The sequence below is a fragment of the Bos taurus genome, chromosome 7, assembly GCF_002263795.3.
Source record: "Bos taurus isolate L1 Dominette 01449 registration number 42190680 breed Hereford chromosome 7, ARS-UCD2.0, whole genome shotgun sequence".
Lineage (NCBI taxonomy): Eukaryota > Metazoa > Chordata > Mammalia > Artiodactyla > Bovidae > Bos > Bos taurus.
Window position 1 is genome coordinate 71,697,631 of NC_037334.1, and position 20,160 is coordinate 71,717,790.

Genomic DNA, 20,160 nt, shown 5'->3' on the forward strand with positions numbered 1-20,160 from the left:
ATCACTGTCGGAGAAGACAATGGCACCCCACTCCAGTACTCTTGCCTGGAAAATCCCATGGACAGAGGAGCCTGGAAGACTCCAGCCCCTGGGGTCGCAAGAGTCGGACATGACTGAGCGACTTCACTTTCACTTTTCACTTTCATGCATTGGAGAAGGAAATGGCAACCCACTCCAGTGTTCTTGCCTGGAGAATCCCAGGGACAGAGGAGCCTGGTGGGCTGCCGTCTACGGGGTCGCACTGTCAGACACGACTGAAGCGACTTAGCAGGATCACTGTGGCTCTCTCTCTCTTTTTGCCCATCTACATGTCCCAGTTATCTTAATTTTCTCATTTTTCTACATAGAACATGTATTTCTTACAGAAAATGTTTAAAATCTTTCTTCAGCAAATAAATAAGTGTATAAAATGGAACCTGGGTAGTCTTGTAACAGGAAGATCACAAACATGGGCTGTCTGGGTTGGGTGTGCAGAGCCTCAGGCATGACTCAGAGACATGGGTTGTGATGGGGAGAAGGCACAAGAGTTCCGATCTGAGAACCCAGAGCCTTCGCCAGCCTGCCCTTTCCATTCTCCTTTGGGTCACAGCACATCATATTTTGCTCTCGTATGTTTACTGGGTGAAAACAAGAAGCAAGTCCTCAAAGAGTTTTCAAGGACTGAGAATGATTCATAAGGAGCTCTTTGACCTTGACTGTTTCTGTGGCTCAGCATTCGTTAGAGGTGGCCCGGCTCCCACCCTCCGCCTGTCCCTGAACCCTCAGAGGTGACCCGTTTCCCCATATCCAAATCTGAATTCCTTCCATACTCAGCCCTCTCCACCCAGGTTTGTGGCTGCTGGGGAAGAAGGGAACAGACAAGCCAATTTAGTTGTCGTCCTCGCTTTATTCGCTTGACCTTGAGGCACTTAACTCAGCAGAGCTCCTGGTGGGGGGAGCCCAGTGTGGGGAGGCTGGCAGACTTCTGGAATGAAATGCTAGAGACCTTGGAGGGCTCTTGGAGCCCGCGCTCCTTCTCTTGGCTTTGGTCACCATAGTGACTTCTCTCTGAAGCCTCAACCCTGTGGTTTTTGCTCGATATTCATTCATAACAAGGCCACCTCTGCATTTTCCACCCACGGGGGAACAGGCACTGAGTACATTCACAGTCATGCAGCTGACACACTGGGCCTTTAAAGCAGGGAGGGGAGGGTGGCAGGGCGATGGTGTGCAGGGAGCCTGAGCCTGATGGAAGGGAGGCAGTGTTCTGCTGTGCAGAGGGAAGGGTCAGAGCTGGGAAGGGGTTGAGAACCCTTCCAGTTCTGTCCCCTCAGTTTATAGAGGAGAAAGGACTCACCCACAATTTCTCATCATCAAGGGTGTGCAGGGCCCATGTTCTCATCCTAAATTTTCTAACTTCTTGGCCTTTTGTGCCAAGCACTGGGGTCCCACTTCCTGGGACTGTCACTAAAGGTTACCAAATTTATGGTAATCAGATTGTGATGAGCCCCTGGTGAAAGGCCAGTACTAGAGTTCCTGTAGGGAGACAAAGCATTTTGATTTCCAGTACAGATTTGCAAGTAAATTAGCTCATTTAATCCTTAAAATTACCCTGCAAAGTGACTGTCATTGTTTCCTTTTAAATTGAGAAACCTGAAGCTTCAGAGAATGGTTGAATCTGTCTACTTGGAGTCAGAGGCGAATTTGAATGCTACTCTGCAATTTACTAATGATAAAGGATGGTACAATAGCTCATTAGTTCAGGCAATGACTTCAAATTCACTGAGATCAAGTCCAGCCATTGTCCAGCTGTGTGACTTTTGACAGTTACTTCACTTCTCTGAGCCTTTATTTCTGCATCTGTACAAACATGATAATAGAACCTACTTTATAAGTCATTGTGAGGATTTAATAAAATAATGAATATAAATCACTTAGCACTATGCCTGACATTCAATAAGCGGTTTTTGTTATTCCAAAGTTACAAAGTACTCTCCTGCTAGAACTTCTGGTCACAGACAAAAACAGAAAAGTCTACAATCTTCTCCCAGACTCACCCAGAGCCCAACACCTTTGCTGTGTGTTAGCCAAGGAGCAGAGTACTTGAAAAAAAGGACATTCCATAGGGAGGAAGGTGAATTTGGAAAATGCTTTTCATAGCTTGATTTTCAATTTTCAAAAGATTTAGACAAGGGAAGAGAAGGGAAGAATGGAAATCTGTACCTCCCTATAGCCTTGCTGCCAATACTTTCAGAGCTATGCTGCCCAGCAGGGTGGCTGCCAGCTTTGTGTGGTTACTGAAGACATGAAATGTATCTGGTCCAAACTGAGATGCGATATAAGTATAAAATACACACTGACCCTTAAAGACTTGTGGGAGAAAAATTTTATATAAAATATCCCATTGTAAACATCAGGATCCTACTGTATACCACAGAGAACTATATTCAACATCCTATGATAAACCATAATGTAGAAGAATATATTAAAAGATGAATGTGTGTATATATATGTAGAACTGAATAATTTTGCTATATAGCAGTAATTAACACAATACTGCAAATCAACATAAATAAAAATAAATCATTAAAATTCAAAAATAGAGTATCTTCATGTTGGGAATAATTATATATATATATATATATTTTTTTAACCCCCGCGCCGTGCCATGTAGCATGCCGCCCCTGCTGCTGCTGCTAGGTCGCTTCAGTCGTGTCTGACTCTGTGCAACCCCGTAGACGGCTTCCTACCAGGCTTCTCTATCCCTGGGATTCTCCAGGCAAGAACACTGGAGTGGGTTGCCATTTCCTTTTCCAATGCATGAAAGTGAAAAGTGAAAGCGAAGTCGCTCAGTCATGTCTGACACTTAGCAACCTCATGGACTGCAGCCTACAAGGCTCTTCCGTCCATGGGATTTTCCAGGCAAGAGTACTGGAGTGGGGTGCCATTGCCTTCTCCAGCCATATAGCATGAAGGATTTTAATTCCCTGACCAGGAATTGAACTCACAGCCCCTGCAGTAGAAGTACAGAGCCTTAACCACTGGACCACCAGGGAAGTCCCTGGAATAATATTTTAAGTAAAATACATTATTAGAGTTAATTTCACCCATTTCTTTTCATATTTTTAATACAGCTACTAGAAATTTTTCAGTAATATATGTGATACATATTGTATTTTTATAAAACTGAGGTGGTATAGAAAATTCTAATTCCAGCTCAGCTGACCTATGTAGAACATCATCTCACATTTCTCTCCTTTAATTGTCACAACAATATTATCTGAAAGATATTGTTATCTATATTGTACTAGTAGAGGACAAACTTAGGGATACTAACCCTTTATTTTGCCAGATAAAGTCACCAAATCACTATTATTATGTACTACATCATTTCATAAAGAAAAGACTTCTTTAGTAAGAATAAAATTGAACATTTCAACTATATAAAACAGTATGTTAACACCCACAACTGTCTCCCATAAGAAAAAAAAAAAAGCAGGCATTCTTATTATTTTGCAGGCACTGGGATAATATATACTTTATACCATTCATTTCTATAAAATCCATGAGATTGGTACTATTATCCTCACTTAACAGATGAGGAAACTGAGGCTCTGAGAGCCATTTAGCTTATAAATTGGGTTTATAAAAATATAGGTTACAAGGTCCCCATAGAAAGAGAACCAGGAATGGCTTTCTTGATATAAAAGAAGCCATTTTGGCCTAAGCCATTTTGTAATCAGCCTGGCTGCACTGCTTGCCCTTGAACACGTCTCAGTAATCCTTGATTTTAGAAAACAAAGAAATGCAGGAGCAGGGAAAAGGCAGTCAGACAATAGTTCAGTGGTAAGTCCTAGTTCCTTCCTCAGCGTTCAATGCAAAGAAATAGAGGAAAACAACAGAATGGGAAAGACTAGAGATCTCTTCAGGAAAATTAGAGATACAAAGGGAACATTTCATGCAAAGATGGGCTCAATAAAGGACAGAAATGGTAGGGACCTAACAGAAGCAGAAGATATTAAGAAGACGTGGCAAGAATACACAGAAGAACTGTACAAAAAAGATCTTCACGACCAAGATAATCATGATGGTGTGATCACTCACCTAGAGCCAGACATCCTGGAATGTGAAGTCAAGTGGGCCTTAGAAAGCATCACCACGAACAAAGCTAGTGGAGGTGATGGAATTCCAGTTGAGCTATTTCAAATCCTGAAAGATGATGCTGTGAAAGTGCTGCACTCAATATGCCAACAAATTTGGAAAACTCAGCAGTGGCCACAGGACTGGAAAAGGTCAGCTTTCATTCCGATCCCAAAGAAAGGCAAGGCCAAAGAATACTCAGACTACTGCACAATTGCACTCATCTCAGACGCTAGTAAAGTAATGCTCAAAATTCTCCAAGCCAGGCTTCAGCAATATGTGAACCGTGGACTTCCAAATGTTCAAGCTGGTTTTAGAAAAGGCAGAGGAACCAGAGATCAAATTGCCAACATCCGATCAGTTCAGTTCAGTCGCTCAGTCGTGTCCAACTCTTTGCGACCCCATGAATTGCAGCACCCAGTCCTCCCTGTCCATCACCAACTCCCAGAGTTCACTCAGACTCATGTCCATTGAGTCAGTGATGCCATCCAGCCATCTCATCCTCTGGCGTCCCCTTCTCCTCTTGCCCCCAATCCCTTCCAGCAGCAGAGTCTTTTCCAATGAGTCAACTCTTCGCATGAGGTGGCCAATGTACTGGAGTTTCAGCTTTAGCATCATTCCTTCCAAAGAAATCCCAGGGCTGATCTCCTTCAGAATGGACTGGTTGGATCTCCTTGCAGTCCAAGGGACTCTCAAGAGTCTTCTCCAACACCACAGTTCAAAGGCATAAATTCTTCAGCGCACAGCCTTCTTCACAGTCCAACTCTCACACCCATGCATGACCACAGGAAAAACCATAGCCTTGACTAGACGAACCTTTGTTGGCAAAGTAATGTCTCTGCTTTTGAATATGCTATCTAGGTTGGTCATAACTTTCCTTCCAAGGAGTAAGCGTCTTTTAATTTCATGGCTGCAGTCACCATCTGCAGTGATTTTGGAGCCCAAAAAAATAAAGTCTGACACTGTTTCCACTGTTTCCCCATCTATTTCCCATGAAGTGATGGGACCGGATGCCATAATCTTCGTTTTCTGAATGTTGAGCTTTAAGCCAACTTTTTCACTCTCCACTTTCACTTTCATCTTTCAAAAAAGCAATAGAGTTCCAGAAAAACATCTATTTCTGTTGTATTGACTATGCCAAAGCCTTTGACTGTGTGGACCACAATAAACTGTGGAAAATTCTGAGAGAGATGGGAATACCAGAGCACCTGACCTGCCTCTTGAGAAACCTATATGCAGGTCAGGAAGCAACAGTTAGAACTGGACATGGAACAACAGACTGGTTCCAAATAGGAAAAGAAGTACATCAAGGCTGTATATTGTCACCCTGCTTATTTAACTTCTATGCAGAGTACATCATGAGAAACGCTGGGCTGGAAGAAGCACAAGCTGGAATCAAGATTGCCGGGAGAAATATCAATCACCTCAGATATGCAGATAACACCACCCTTATGGCAGAAAGTGAAGAGGAACTAAAAAGCCTCTTGATGAAAGTGAAAGAGGAGAGTGAAAAAGTTGGCTTAAAGCTCAACATTCAGAAAACGAAGATCATGGCATCCGGTCTCATCACTTCATGGGAAATAGATGGGGAAACAGTGGAAACAGTGTCAGACTTTATTTTTGGGGCTCCAAAATCACAACAGATGGTGACTGCAGCCATGAAATTAAAAGACGCTTACTCCTTGGAAGGAAAGTTATGACCAACCTAGATAGCATATTCAAAAGCAGAGACATTACTTTGCCAACAAAAGTCCATCTAGTCAAGGCTATGGTTATTCCTGTGGTCATGTATGGATGTGAGAGTTGGACTGTGAAGAAAGCTGAGCACCGAAGAATTGATGCTTTTGAACTGTGGTGTTGGAGAAGACTCTTGAGAGTCCCTTGGACTGCAAGGAGATCCAACCAGTCCATTCTGAAGGAGATCAGCCCTGGGATTTCTTTTTTTTTTTTTAATTATTTTATTTATTTTTTAACTTTACAATATTGTATTGGTTTTGCCATATATCAACATGAATCTGCCACAGGTATACACGTGTTCCTCATCTGGAGCCTATTATACAGAGTGAAGTAAGCCAGAAAGAAAAACACCAATACAGTATACTAACGCATATATATGGAATTTGTAAAGATGGTAACAATAACCCTGTACACGAGACAGAAAAAGAGACACTGATGTATAGAACAGTCTTTTGGACTCTATGGGAGAGGGAGAGGGTGGGATGATTTGGGAGAGAATGGCATTGAAACATGTATAATATCATATATGAAACAAATCGCCAGTCCAGGTTCGATGCATGATACTGGGTGTTCTTTGGAAGGAATGATGCTAGAGCTGAAACTCCAGTACTTTGGCCACCTCATGCGAAGAGTTGACTCATTGGAAAAGACTCTGATGCTGGGAGGGATTGGGGGCAGGAGGAAAAGGGGACGACAGAGGATAAGATGGCTGGATGGCATCACCGACTTGATGGACGTGAGTCTGAGTGAACTCCAGGAGACGGTGATGGACAGGGAGGCCTGGAGTGCTGCGATTCATGGGGTCTCAAAGAGACAGACACGACTGAGTGACTGAAGGGAACTGAACTGAAGTCCTAGTTCCTCCTCAGGGGATATACATAATAATATATCTTTTAAGTTCTGCATGAACAAAGGCCCCACCCTGGTGGGGAATGAAATGATGATGTTGACCCTCCGGACTTCAATTAACTAAAAGTTAGCTGTGACCTTGGCCCCAATTCTATTGTGAATCCTCCTCTGCTCAAGCCTGTTCAGGACTTTGCATGTCCATGGGGTCAAAAAAAGTGTCAGACCTGATAGAGCCATTAACACTTTTTTTTTTTAGCTTAAAACTTTGCTCTTGGGGAGACACTGCTTTAAGAAAGATCCCCAGTGTTCTCCTCACCTGCTGCTAGTAATAATAAATCCTACCTTCTAACCCCATCTTTGGTTCAACATATACCAAGAGCCAAGAGGCAAACCCATTTTTCAGGTAACAAAATTTAAACATTAAATGACAAAAATAATGCGTCTTAGAAATGAATATTCTGTCCTTTACTTATGTGAAAACAACCCATGGATGGGGAAGTACAGTGCCTCACAAGCAGAAGAGCACTCCTTCTAAAGGGTTTTGGGCAAAAGAGCATCAGATGAAGGGATGTGGAAACAGGGTGTGATTGACCAGGAAATCAGGGAGGTCCTGCTCTATAGGGTAAGGTAAGCCAGCTTTAGCTGAGTTGGAGGACTGTAATTAGTTTCCTAGACAGTCAGGTGTTTCCAGATAGTGTGGGCTGACTTAGGTTTAGATTTATAACTTGGATCAGGCCACTGGCGTGCTTAGTCGCTCACCTGGCCTCTTTGCAACCTCATGGACTGCAGCCCGCCAGGCTCCTCAGTCCATGGGGATTCTCCAGGCAAGAATACTGGAAAGGGTTGCTAGGCCCTCCTCCAGGAGATCTTCGCAACCCAGGGATTGAACCCAGGTCTCCCACATTACAGGTGAATTCTTTACCATCTGAGCCACCAGGGAAGCCCCAGGCTCCATTTTGTAGGTCCTGATATATGAATGTGATTTATCAATTCGCCACATTTAATCAATACTCTCAGTTTTACTAGAGCATTGATTAAAACTTAAGGTGTTAGCTCTGCTCTGCACTACTGCTTTCTGTGAATGCTGGGATCAGGTTGGATCTCTAACTGGAATTCATAGGCTAGGATAACCAGGGTCTTGGTCCCTGAGTTAGCTATTTTCTTCATCTCATTTTTGACATTCCGAGGCAGGAGATAAATGGGCCCCAGGCTCAGCAGCCAGAGTTTGTCCCCCTGGGGACAGATACTCCCAGATGAGGATTCAGAGAATAGCTAAATCCTGCCCAGATAAGAGATAAAAGACCACATACTCCTCATTCTCCAAGTCCAGGAGACCTTCCCAACTACACATGCACAGAAAGACTCCTTGAAGGTCAAGAGGGAGGGGGCATCACCTCATAATAAGTGATGTCAAAGTACACATAAGCCTCTTGACTAGAATCCATCTTGGCTAAGAGATGCACAAGTACACAGGGGAGGGTCCTAAGATATGCCAAATACACTCAGAACTAGGAAAAGCAAGGTGATTGGCCAAGGGAAACCCAGAAGAAATACCCTTGAAGAGTGATTCAAATCACCGCAAGGGTGCGACTCTCTCTGAGCTTGCCAGTGTGTCTATCCACACTTACACTTTTTTTCCTCCTGATAAACACATTGTTAGTTTCACTACTTTTCATCTCTATGTGGAAATTCATTTCTACACAGCTGACAAGCCAGGGTCTTGTCCCTGGTGGTCTAGTGGCTAAGACTCAGCACTCTCTCTGCAGTGGCCTGACCCCAACCTCTGGTCTGGAACTAAAATCCTGCATCAAGCCCCCACAGGCTGAGGCCACCTGAGATCAGCTCTAGGCAAACGGAGATCATTTGTCTGGTCCCCAGAGGCTGCGTGCATGCATTTAAAGCCTTTGAGAGAACATGGCACACCAGGGAGATTATTAGCATGATTATAAGCAGGATGCCACCCAATATTTGGAGGGTACTTTGAGGCCAAGGTCCCTGCGATGCAAACCAACTCAGACCAGATAGATGAAAGTAAAACCCTGTTGAAGGAGTCACCTTCTTAAGTAAAATGGTTTGCTCAGTGATCTTACACAGCCGAGTCTCAACTTCCCTAAATTATTAATCCAAGGGCAGTAAGTGGTGTTGGCCACAGTACAGATACCTCCTTGTTCATCTAAAAGATAATCAAGGGCTATCTATTATCAAGAACAACTTTGGTCAGAGTCCAGGGATTTTTGTTGGGCAGCTATTGATTTAGCAGTTCAGGCACTCAGACAAGCTTAAAAGTCTGCCACTATTTGGCACTCTCTCACTCTCCTCCTCATGAAAGAAAGTGCTGATAGCTTGTAAATACTTCTTCCTGTTCTTATGGTGTGACAAGGAACATAAGATATGGAAAAGAGATTGTGGGAGAACCAAATGGCCACCCTGAATATCGCAGAGCTTGGAGATCTTATTGATATAAAACCTTTTGAGGTGATCCAAGGCTTCAGCAATACGTGAACTGTGAACTTCCTGATGTTCAAGCTGGTTTTAGAAAAGGCAAAGGAACCAGAGATCAAATTGCCAACATCTGCTGGATCACTGAAAAAGCAAGAGAGTTCCAGAAAAAACATCTATTTCTGCTTTATTGACTATGCCAAAGCCTTTGACTGTGTGGATCACAATAAACTGTGAAAAATTCTGAAAGAGATGGGAATACCAGACCACCTGACCGGCCTCTTGAGAAATCTGTATGCAGGTCAGGAAACAATAGTTAGAACTGGACATGGAACAACAGACTGGTTCCAAATAGGAAAAGGAGTATGTCAAGGCTGTATATTGTCACCCTGCTTATTTAACTTCTATGCAGAGTACATCATGAGAAACGCTGGACTGGAAGAAACACAAGCTGGAATCAAGATTGCCGGGAGAAATATCAATAACCTCAGATATGCAGATGACACCACCCTTATGGCAGAAAGTGAAGAGGAACTAAAAAGCCTCTTGATGAAAGTGAAAGAGGAGAGTGAAAAAGTGGGCTTAAAGCTCAACATTCAGAAAATGAAGATCACAGCATCTGGTCTCATCACTTCATGGGAAATAGATGGGGAAACAGTGGAAACAGTGTCAGACTTTATTTTTCTGGGCTCCAAAATCACTGCAGATGGTGACTGCAGCCATGAAATTAAAAGACGCTTACTCCTTGGAAGGAAAGTTATGACCAACGTAGATAGCATATTCAAAAGCAGAGACATTACTTTGCCAACAAAAGTCCGTCTAGTCAAGGCTATGGTTTTTCCTGTGGTCATGTATAGATGTGAGAGTTGGACTGTGAAGAAGGCTGAGCACCAAAGAATTGATGCTTTTGAACTGTGGTGTTGGAGAAGACTCTTGAGAGTCCCTTGGACTGCAAGGAGATCCAACCAGTCCATTCTGAAGGAGATCAGCCCTGGGATTTCTTTGGAAGGAATGATGCTAAAGCTGAAACTCCAGTACTTTGGCCACCTCATGCGAAGAGTTGACTCATTGGAAAAGACTCTGATGCTGGGAGGGATTGGGGGCAGGAGGAGAAGGGGACGCCAGAGGATGAGATGGCTGGATGGCATCACTGACTCGATGGACGTGAGTCTGAGTGAACTCTGGGAGTTGGTGATAGACAGGGAGGCCTGGCATGCTGCGATTCATTGGGTCACAAAGAGTCGGACACGACTGAGTGACTGAACTGAACTAAACTGAATGGCTAAGACTCTCTGCTCCTAATGCAGAGGGCCTGGGTCCAATCTCTGGTCAGGGAACTGGATCCCACATGCTGCAACTAAAGATTCCGAGTGCTGCAACGAAGGTTGAAGATCCCATGTGCCACAACTAATACCCTGTGCAAGCAAATAAACATTTTAAAATATTTATTTTTATTTATTTGGCTGCATTGGATCTTAGCTATGGTGCATAGGGTCTTTTTTTAAGTTGTGGTATGTGCGATCTAAAATGGTTAGGAAATGAGCAAATTTAATTCAGATGACCATTTTATCTATTACTGTGGGCAAGAATCCGTTCACAGTAACCATCACAGTAATCTAAGTCTATGTCCGAACCACTAATGCCAAAGAAGATGAAGTGGAACAGCTCTATGAAGACCTACGGGACCTTTTAGAACTAACACCAAAAAAAGATGTCCTTTTCACCACTAGGTACTGGAAAGCAAAAGCAGGAGGTCAAGACATACCTGGTGGTGGTGGTGGTTTAGTCACTAAATCATGTCCAACTCTTGCAACCCCATGAACTGTAGCCCGCCAGGCTCCTCTGTCCATGGTATTCGCCAGGCAAGAATCCCACTGGAGTGGGTTGCCATTTCCTTCTCCAGACATATCTGGAGTAACAGGCAAATTTGGCTTTGGAGTACAAAATGAAGCAGGGCAAAGAGTTTTGCCAAGAGAATGCACTGGTCAGAGCACCCTCTTCCAACAACACAAGAGAGGAATCTACACATGAATGTCACCAGACAGTCAAATACTAAAATCAGATTGTTTATATTCTTTGCAGCCAAAGATGGAGAAGCTCTATACAGTCAGCAAAAACAAGACTGGGAGCTGATGACTGAGTACATGAACTCCTTATTGCAAAATTCAGATTTAAATTGAATAAAGTAAGGAAAACCACTAGGCCATTCAGGTATGACCTAAATAAAATCCTTTATGACTACATAGTGTAAATGACAAATAGATTCAAGGGATTATACCTGATAGACAGAGTGCCTGGAAAACTATGGACAGAAGTTCATAACATTGTACAGGAGGTGGTGACCAAAACCACCACCAGGTAAAAGAAATGCGACAAGGCAAAATGGTTATCTGAGGAGGCCTTACAAATAGCTGAAAAAGGAAGAGAAGTGGAAGGCAAAGGAGAAAAGGAAAGATATACCCATCTGAATGCAGAGTTCCAAAGAATAGCAAGGAGAGATAAGAAAGCCTTCCTCAGTGATCAGTGCAAAGAAATAGAGGAAAACAATAGAATGGGAAAGACTAGAGATCTCTTCAAGAAGATTAGAGATACCAAGAGAACATTTCATGCAAAGACGGGCTCAATAAAGGACAGAAATCGTATGGACTAACAAGCAGAAGATATTAAGAAGAGGTGGAAAAAGAACTGTACAAAAATGTTTTATTCACTCAGATAACCATGATGGTGTGATTACTCACCTAGAGCCAGACATTCTGGAGTGTGAAGTCAGGTGGGCCTTAGGAAGCCTTGTTCATGTTCTACGAACAAAAACCAGCAGAGGTTATGGGATTCCAGCTGAACGATATCAAATCCTAAAAGATGAAGCTGTTATAGTGCTGCACTAAACATGCAGCAAATTTGGAAAACTCAGCAATGGCCACAGGACTGGAAAAAGTCAGTTTTCATTCCAATCCCAAGAAGGGCAAATAGGATTTAGAAAAGGCAGAGGAATCAGAGATCAAATTGCCAACATCCACTGGGTCATAGAAAAAGCAAGAGAGTTCCAGAAAAACATCTACTTCTGCTTCATTGAATATGCTAAAGCCTTTGACTGTGTGGATCACAACAAACTGAGATGAGAATACTAGACCACCTTACCTGCCTTCTGAGAAGCCTATATGCAGGTCAGGAAGCACCACTTAGAACCAGACATGGAACAATGGACTGGTTCCAAATTGGGAAAGGAGTAAGTCAAGGCTCTATATTGTCATCCTGCTTATTTAACTTTATGCAGAATACATCATGCAAAATGCCAGGCTGGATGACTCACAAGCTGGATTCATTACTGCCAGGAGAAATATCAAAAACCTCAGATAGGCAGATGACACCACCCTAATGGCAGAAAGCAAAGAGGAAATAAAGAGCCTCTTGATGAAAGTGAAAGAGGAGAGTGAAAAAGCTGGCTTAAAATTAAACATTCAAAAAACTAAGATCATGGCATCTGGTCCCATGGCAAATAGATGGGGAAACAATGGAAATAATGACAGACTTTATTTTCTTGGGCTCCCAAATCACTGCAGATGGTGACTGCAGCCATGAAATTAAAAGATACTTGCTCCGTGGAAGAAAAGCTATGATGAACCTAGACAGCATATTAAAAAGCAGAGACATTACTTTGTCCACAAACATCTGTATAGTCAAAGCTATGATTTTTCCAGTAGTCATGTACAGATGTGAGAGTTGGACCATAAAGAAGACTGAGCACTGAATAACTGATGCTTTTGAGCTGTGGTGCTGGTGAAGACTCTTGAGAATCCCTTGGATTACAAGGAGATCAAACCAGTCAATCCTAAAGGAAATCAGTCCTGAATATTCATTGGAAGGACTGATGCTGAAGCTCTAATACTTTGGCCACCTGATGCGAAGAGCCTGTTAATTAGAAAAGGCCCTGATGCTGGGGAAGATTGAGCTCAAGAGGAGAAGAGGGTGACAGAGGATGAGATGGTTGGATAGCATCATCAACTCAATGGACCCGAGTTTGAGTAAACTCTGGGAGATAGTGAAGGACAGGGAAGCCTGGTGTGCTCCAGTCCATGGAGTGAAAGAGAGTCAGACACAATTGAGCATCTGAACAACAGCAAATGTGGGATCTAGTTCCGTGACCAGGGATTGAACCCTGGCCCCTTGCATTGGGAGCTCAGAGTCTTAGCTACTGGATCACCAGGGAAGTCCCCTAAATAATTTGTTTTTAATATGATTTCTAGTATTGGTGTCCTTAGTAGGGGAAGTGTGGATGCAGTGACTGTGGCATGAAAATCTTCCCATGCCTTTCTCTGGTATTTCAAGCTCAGTTCTTTAAGAGTGATTTTAATGATAGTGTGTTTAGAAGGGAGGAGAATGGTGGAGAGAAGAACTTCGACTTATTCCCTCTTTTTAATAGGAGTTGCTTAGCATGGTAGATAGTTGGAAAACTATCTACCATGCTAAGGGCATGGTGGCTATCAGTAAATGTTAACTGCTTTTTCTTGAGTTATGATGCATGCTCTTCTGGTCAAGGCAAATAATTCTGCCTGTTGTGCTGAATTACCTGCAGGAAAGGTCTGCATTCAATGAACTCATATTGAGTAGTGACCTCATCACCAGCTTGATATTTTCACTGTTTATTTTCAGTATGAGACCCATCCACACAGAGAACTAAACCTGGGTTATATAGGCCTATGTCCTTTAGATCTGGATGTGGGGTACCTAATTGAAAAGTGACTGTCTCGCAGCCATGTTCTTCTGCACATGATAAGGGAAGCCAAGCCAGGCAGCGTTTAAGATGTTAGATGGAGACAAAAGCAGAATCTATAAGCAGTGGGTCTACTTGAGAGAAGATGCTGATCTTAGAACAACAGTGTGAGATGTTTGAGATAAACATCAGTTCAGACCTGTTGAGGCTATTATTAACTGAGTTGCAGCTGTGACTGCCGTAAGCTGATTTGCGTGAGCCCTGGCTCCCATGTTCAGCGGCCTGCTGCATATTTGGCAGGTCTCGTTCTTCCTCTCCCAAAGCCTGGGACTTTCCTCATAGTCCAGGGGTTGAGAATCAGCCTTCCAATGCACAGGACATGGGTATGATCCCTGATTGGGCAACTAAGATCCCACATGCTGGGTGGGACAACTAAGCGCCTATGCCACAATTAGAGAAGCCGTGCACAGCGACTACTGAGCCCACGAGCTCTAAAGCCTGTGAGCTGCAAAAAGAGAAGCTGGAGAGCTGCAAGGAAGACCCTGCACAGCCAAAAATTAAAAAAAAAAAAAAAAAAAATTCCTAAAGCTTTATTATTCCTTTCATGGAGGACTACAAAGACTTGTCATAGCTGGGTAGCCCCAGTGCCGGGGATTTTGGAGGGCTGTCTAAAGGTCAGTAGGTGCTTGTTCATGTTTGTCTTCCCCTGAGGATGGTTCTGGTGTGGTTTTGGTGAGTTCCTAAAACAGGGAAGCTTTTGAGGAAAAATTAGGAATCCAAAGCCTGCAATATCCTGCCAGGCCTAAAACTTTTTTTTTGTTTTGTTTTGTTTTTATGGTAGGCTTGGGAAAGTTTTGTATTCACTGTATGCACTTCAGAGAAAAGTAAAATCCCCTAGTGCTTTAAATCATGTCCTAAATAGCAAATATACTGATTGCAAAATTCACGTTTTTTTCTTTGAGGACTTGTGACCTTTGTTTGGAAACTGTTAGAGTAAATATATTGAGTCTAATTTAGAGACTTCCTGTGTGGGTGAATATACCAACACATCACCCACATATTGTAAAACTGAGGGGATTGTAGGGTGCTCAGATCTTGGTAGAGGGATTGGGAAAAATACGTGGAAGCCTCAGTAAATCCTTGAGGCATTGTGGTCCAAGTGTATAGCTGAGTGTTCCATGAAAGACAAATAAATGTTGGTGATTCAGGTCCACAGGGATGCTAAAGAAAGCTGAGCTTAAGTCTACTACTGTGATCCATTTAACAGTTGGTGGGACCTGTGATAATAGGTCTTTGGATCGGGTAGAACTGGAAAATGAGGAATCGCGATTTATCGACCTTAGGTCTTGGACAAATTGCCATCCTTGCCCGCTTGGTGTTTTAGTTGGGAGGATGGGAGTATGACAAGGCCTGGTGCAAGCAACAGTAATCTTTGTAAAATTTAAGATTCAACAATGGGGATGATTCCTTGTGTAGCCTTTGATATTAATGGATATCCAATCAATTTAGGCAAAAGTTTGGTAGATTATGTTTTTCTGAGTTTAGCACTCTTGATTTTGCTAAATGTCTGATGATAGAGTTGCCCACAGATTCTGGGGAACTTCAGATAACTCTGGAGTCTCATAGGGTGAAACATCTTCAATACTATTCATTGCAGATTATGGCGTACATAATGATTGTGATTCGGGTGGGCCAGGGAATTCAAGGGTTATTTCTCCACTGGGTGTGATCTTTATGTGCCCTTGTAATTTTTTTTTTTTGGTGGCTCAGCTTGCAGAATCTTCGTTCCCTGACCAGGGACTTACCCTGCGGCCATGGCAGTGAAAGTGGAGGGCCCTAACCACTGGACTACCTGGGAACTCCCCTTACCCTTGTAACTTGTTTTTAGAATATTTATTTATTTGGCTGCATCGGGCCCCAGTTGTGACGCTCGGGATCTTCCTTGTGTAATATGGGACCTTTTGTTGTGGAGTGCGGGCTCTCAAGTTGTGGTGTGCAGCCTCCAGAGCTATCAAGCTCAGTAGTAGCTGCCACGTACGGGCTTAGTTGCCTCGTGGCATATGGGATCCTAGCTCTCCAACCAGGGATGAAACCTGCATCCTCTGCGTTATTACCAGGTGGGTTCTTAACCACTGGACCACCAGGGAAGTCCCTGACGTTGTAATTGAGATCAAAAATCTTAGCCCATTAAATTCTAAGGAGGCTGAGTCACAGAGTAGAAAGGTATGATTGTTGGAGATTGGTCCTACAGTCACCTGGACCTGTTTTGATTCCAAACTGTATCTTATTTGAAATCCCATTTTATCTTGTTTTCTTACTCTGAGAGATAGGCTGTTTTTAAAAGATAGGGCTTGACTTAGGTTTAGATTTGTGACTTGGGCTGGGCCACTGGGGCAGCCTCCATTTCCTGATGGAGGAAATGGGTCCTGATGTGTGAATTTCCTTTATGAGAACCCACATCTGGTCAAACAAATCCAGTTCTCCATCAGTTCTACCTCCCAATAATTGTCCCAGAAAGGGACTGCAGTTTGCATTTGGTTACAAATTTGATGAGCTGTTGCGGCTTTTGTTTTCCTTTTTAGAGTCCCATTATAGATTCACATCCTTTCCTTCCCTACCCACCCCAGTCTATACTTGAATTTGCAGAAAGGTAATTACAGTTGAAGTGACACGTGTACTTAAGAGGAAATCAACACCTCTGCCTTCATCCTGCATGAATATGGAAGAGGAATTTCTATCTAACTAGTCTCCCTCATTTTCACTTCTGCTGGCAACTGTCAGGAATCTCTGGAGAAGGTCGGGCTGTAGCTGGCTGCCTGTCTCTGTCTTACCCACATCTTACCCACGTCTTTCCAAACAGTGCCTGAGGCCCTGGGAGACCACTCCAACTTCTGCCCTCTTTCTACCTGACAGGGGATTAGAATCGAGCTTCCCATGCTTGAGTTACAATTGATTTCTAACTTGTCTACCTCCTGGTTTTCAGCTCTCAGGGAGATCATACTTCTGAAAGCTGAGGAGAAACCTGCTGGGTGTGAACCTCCAAATTCAAATCCTGACATTGTAAATTTGCAGGGTGGGTGATTAGAGAGGCTGGCATCTTAAAGCCACAAGTATAAAGGGAGGCCATAATAATCACATCTTTTAGTCATACTGGGCTTGTGATTATAATAACTATTACTTGATAGATGCTTTGCAAATAAGAAATCATTTTGTTCTCACAGTAACTCCTATGCATCATACAAATGAGAAAACAGACTAAGGAAAGTGAAGTGATTTGCCCCTGATCACACAGTTGGTGATAGCTAAGCCAACACCACAAGCCTGGCCTAACAGACTCCAAAACTTATTTGTTGTGTGTATATATATATATATATATATAATTTTTTTTTTTTTGTCACACATCACAGCATGTGCAACTTCCCCCACCAGGGACTGAACCCGTGCCCCCTTCAGTGGAAGGACAGGGTCTTAATCACTGGACCACCAGTAAGTCCCAGACCCCAAAGCTTGGAACTGTAAACTAGCTTCCCCAAGGTCGTGTCATGGTTTGTAAGAGATGGAACCAGAATTCCAATTAAAACAAAAATGAGAGACCATGGCTTTTCCCAGAGAACTTGTAAAGATGAAAGAAATGGTGATATCAAATGCTAGTGAAGGTGAGTGAGATGAGCTTTCCTTTAGGCACTCAAGCCTCTGCAATTTGATATTTTCTTTTTGAATAGCAACTTGATAATATAAACAAGGTCCTTAATTTTTCAATTTCTAGGTAAGTGTTTTTTTTTTTTTTTTTTAACTTTATCTACAAAGAATTTTATCACTATGCACCATGGCTCAGTTGGTAAAGAATCCACCTGCAATGCAGGAGACCTGGATTGGGAAGATTCCCCTGGAGAAGGGAATGGCTACCCACTCTAGGATTCTGGCCTGGAGAATTCCAAGGATTCTTATAGTCCATGGGGTCTAAGAGAGTCGGACACGACTGAGTGACTTTCACTTTCACCTTGTTAAAGGGGAGGGAAAAGAAACAACCTAAATTTCACTAACAAGGTTTGGTAAATTAATTATAATATGGCCACTCAGTGGTATATTATGCAACTTTAAACGTTGTATTCAGATTGCTGCTGTAAAAAATGATCTTTGAATTTGGAATGAAGACTTTACCTTGTTCTTGGGTCTCAGACATGTGAAGAACAGTATACCATTGAGAAATTCTAAGAAAGCTTTGAAAATTCACCACTCAAAAGTAAAAGAATATCATCACCATTAAAAAAAAACTTGTATTCATAAAGATTTGCATTAACATGAAAAGTGTTTATGATATAAGTCTTTGGATATAAAGTATTACAATATTATTTAAATGCATAAAAACTCCTGGTAATACTCTAAAGTATTAATATTTTACATTTGAATGTTAGAAATAGAAGGCATTGTAATTTTTCTTCTATTTTTCTGCATGATTAAAATTTTCCATAAGGAGCAAACTTGACCAAGGAGGTGAGACTTATATGCTAAGAACTATAAAACATGAATAAAGGAAATTAAAGATGATTCAAAGAAATAGAAAGATATCCCATGCTCTTGGATTAGAAGATTTACTATTTTTAAAATGGCCATAATACCCAAAGCAATACATAGGTTTAAAGTGATTCTATCAAATTACACAAGACATTTTTCACAGAACTAGTACAAATTATCCTACAATTTATACAATTAAGGGAACCATAAAAGACCTAGAATTGCCAAAGTAATTTTGAGGAAAAAGAACAAAGCAGGAGGCATAATCTTCTCGGACTTCAGACAATACTACAAAGCTACAGTAATCAAAACAGCGCAGGACTTCCCTGATGATCCAGTGACTAAGATCTCATGATCCCAAGGAAGGTGGCCCAGGATTGGATCCATGCTCAGGGAACTAGACCCCACATACTGCAACTAAAGATTCTGCGCTCCCACAACTAAAATATGCCACATGCCACAACTATGACCCGTCACAGCCAAATAAATTAAAAATAAACAGCATGGTATTGGCACAAAAACAGACATATAGACCAACGGAACAGAAATAGGGAGCCCAGAAATAAACCCACATACCTATGGTCAATTACTCTTTGACAAAGGAGCAAGAATATAAAATGGGGAAAAGATAGTCTCCTCAGCAAGTGGTGCTGGGAAAGCTGGACAGTTGCGTGCAAATCACCATGTGCACACACAAAAACTCAAAATGGCTGAAAGACTTAAATATAAGACACCATAAATCTCCTAGAAGAGAACATAGGCAAACCATTCTCTGACATAAATCACACCAATATTTCTTAGGTCAATCACCCAAGGCAATAGAAATAAAAACAAAAATAAGCCAATGGTATCCAGTCAAACTTACAAACTTTTGCACAGCAAAGGAAACCATAAGCAAAACTGAAAGACAAAACTGAAAAGAAAGCAAAACTGAAAAAACAGCCTATATAATGGGAGAAATATTTGCAAATTATGCAACTGATAAGGGCTTAATTTATAAAATATACAAACATCTCACACAACTCAGCAACAAACAACAGGATCAAAAAAAGGCCAGAAGACCTAAATAGACATTTCTCCAAAGAAAAAATACATTGGGCTATACTCACATTAACGGAGAAGGCAATGGCACCCCACTCCAGGACTCCTGCCTGGAAAATCCCATGGACGGAGGAGCCTGGTAGGCTGCAGTCCATGGGGTCACGAAGAGTCGAACACGACTGAATGACTTCACTTTCACTTTTCACTTTCATGCATTGGAGAAGGAAATGGCAACCCACTCCAGTGTTCTTGCCTGGAGGATCCCAGGGACGGGGGAGCCTGGTGGGCTGCCTTCTGTGGGGCTGCACAGAGTCAGACACGACTAAAGCAACTTAGCAGCAGCAGCAGCATACTCACATGAAAAGATGCTCAACATTGCTAATTATTATAGAAATGCAAATCACAGCTACCATAAGGTACCACCTCAAATCAATCAGAATGACCATCATCCCTAGTGGTCTAGTGGCTAAGACTCTGAGCTCGAAATCAGAGGGCCCCAGTTCGATCCCTGGGGCCACAAACTAGAACCCACATGCCACAACTAAGACCTGGCACAGCAAAATACATATATATATTTTTTAAGTCTACAAATAACAGGACTTTCCTGGTGGTCAGGAATCTGACTGCCAATGCAGGGGACATGAATTCCATTCCTTGTCTGGGAAGATTCCACCTGTCAAGGGACAACTAAGCCCATGCCCTGCAACTAGAGAAAGCCCACCTGCAGCAATGAAGACTCATCACACCCA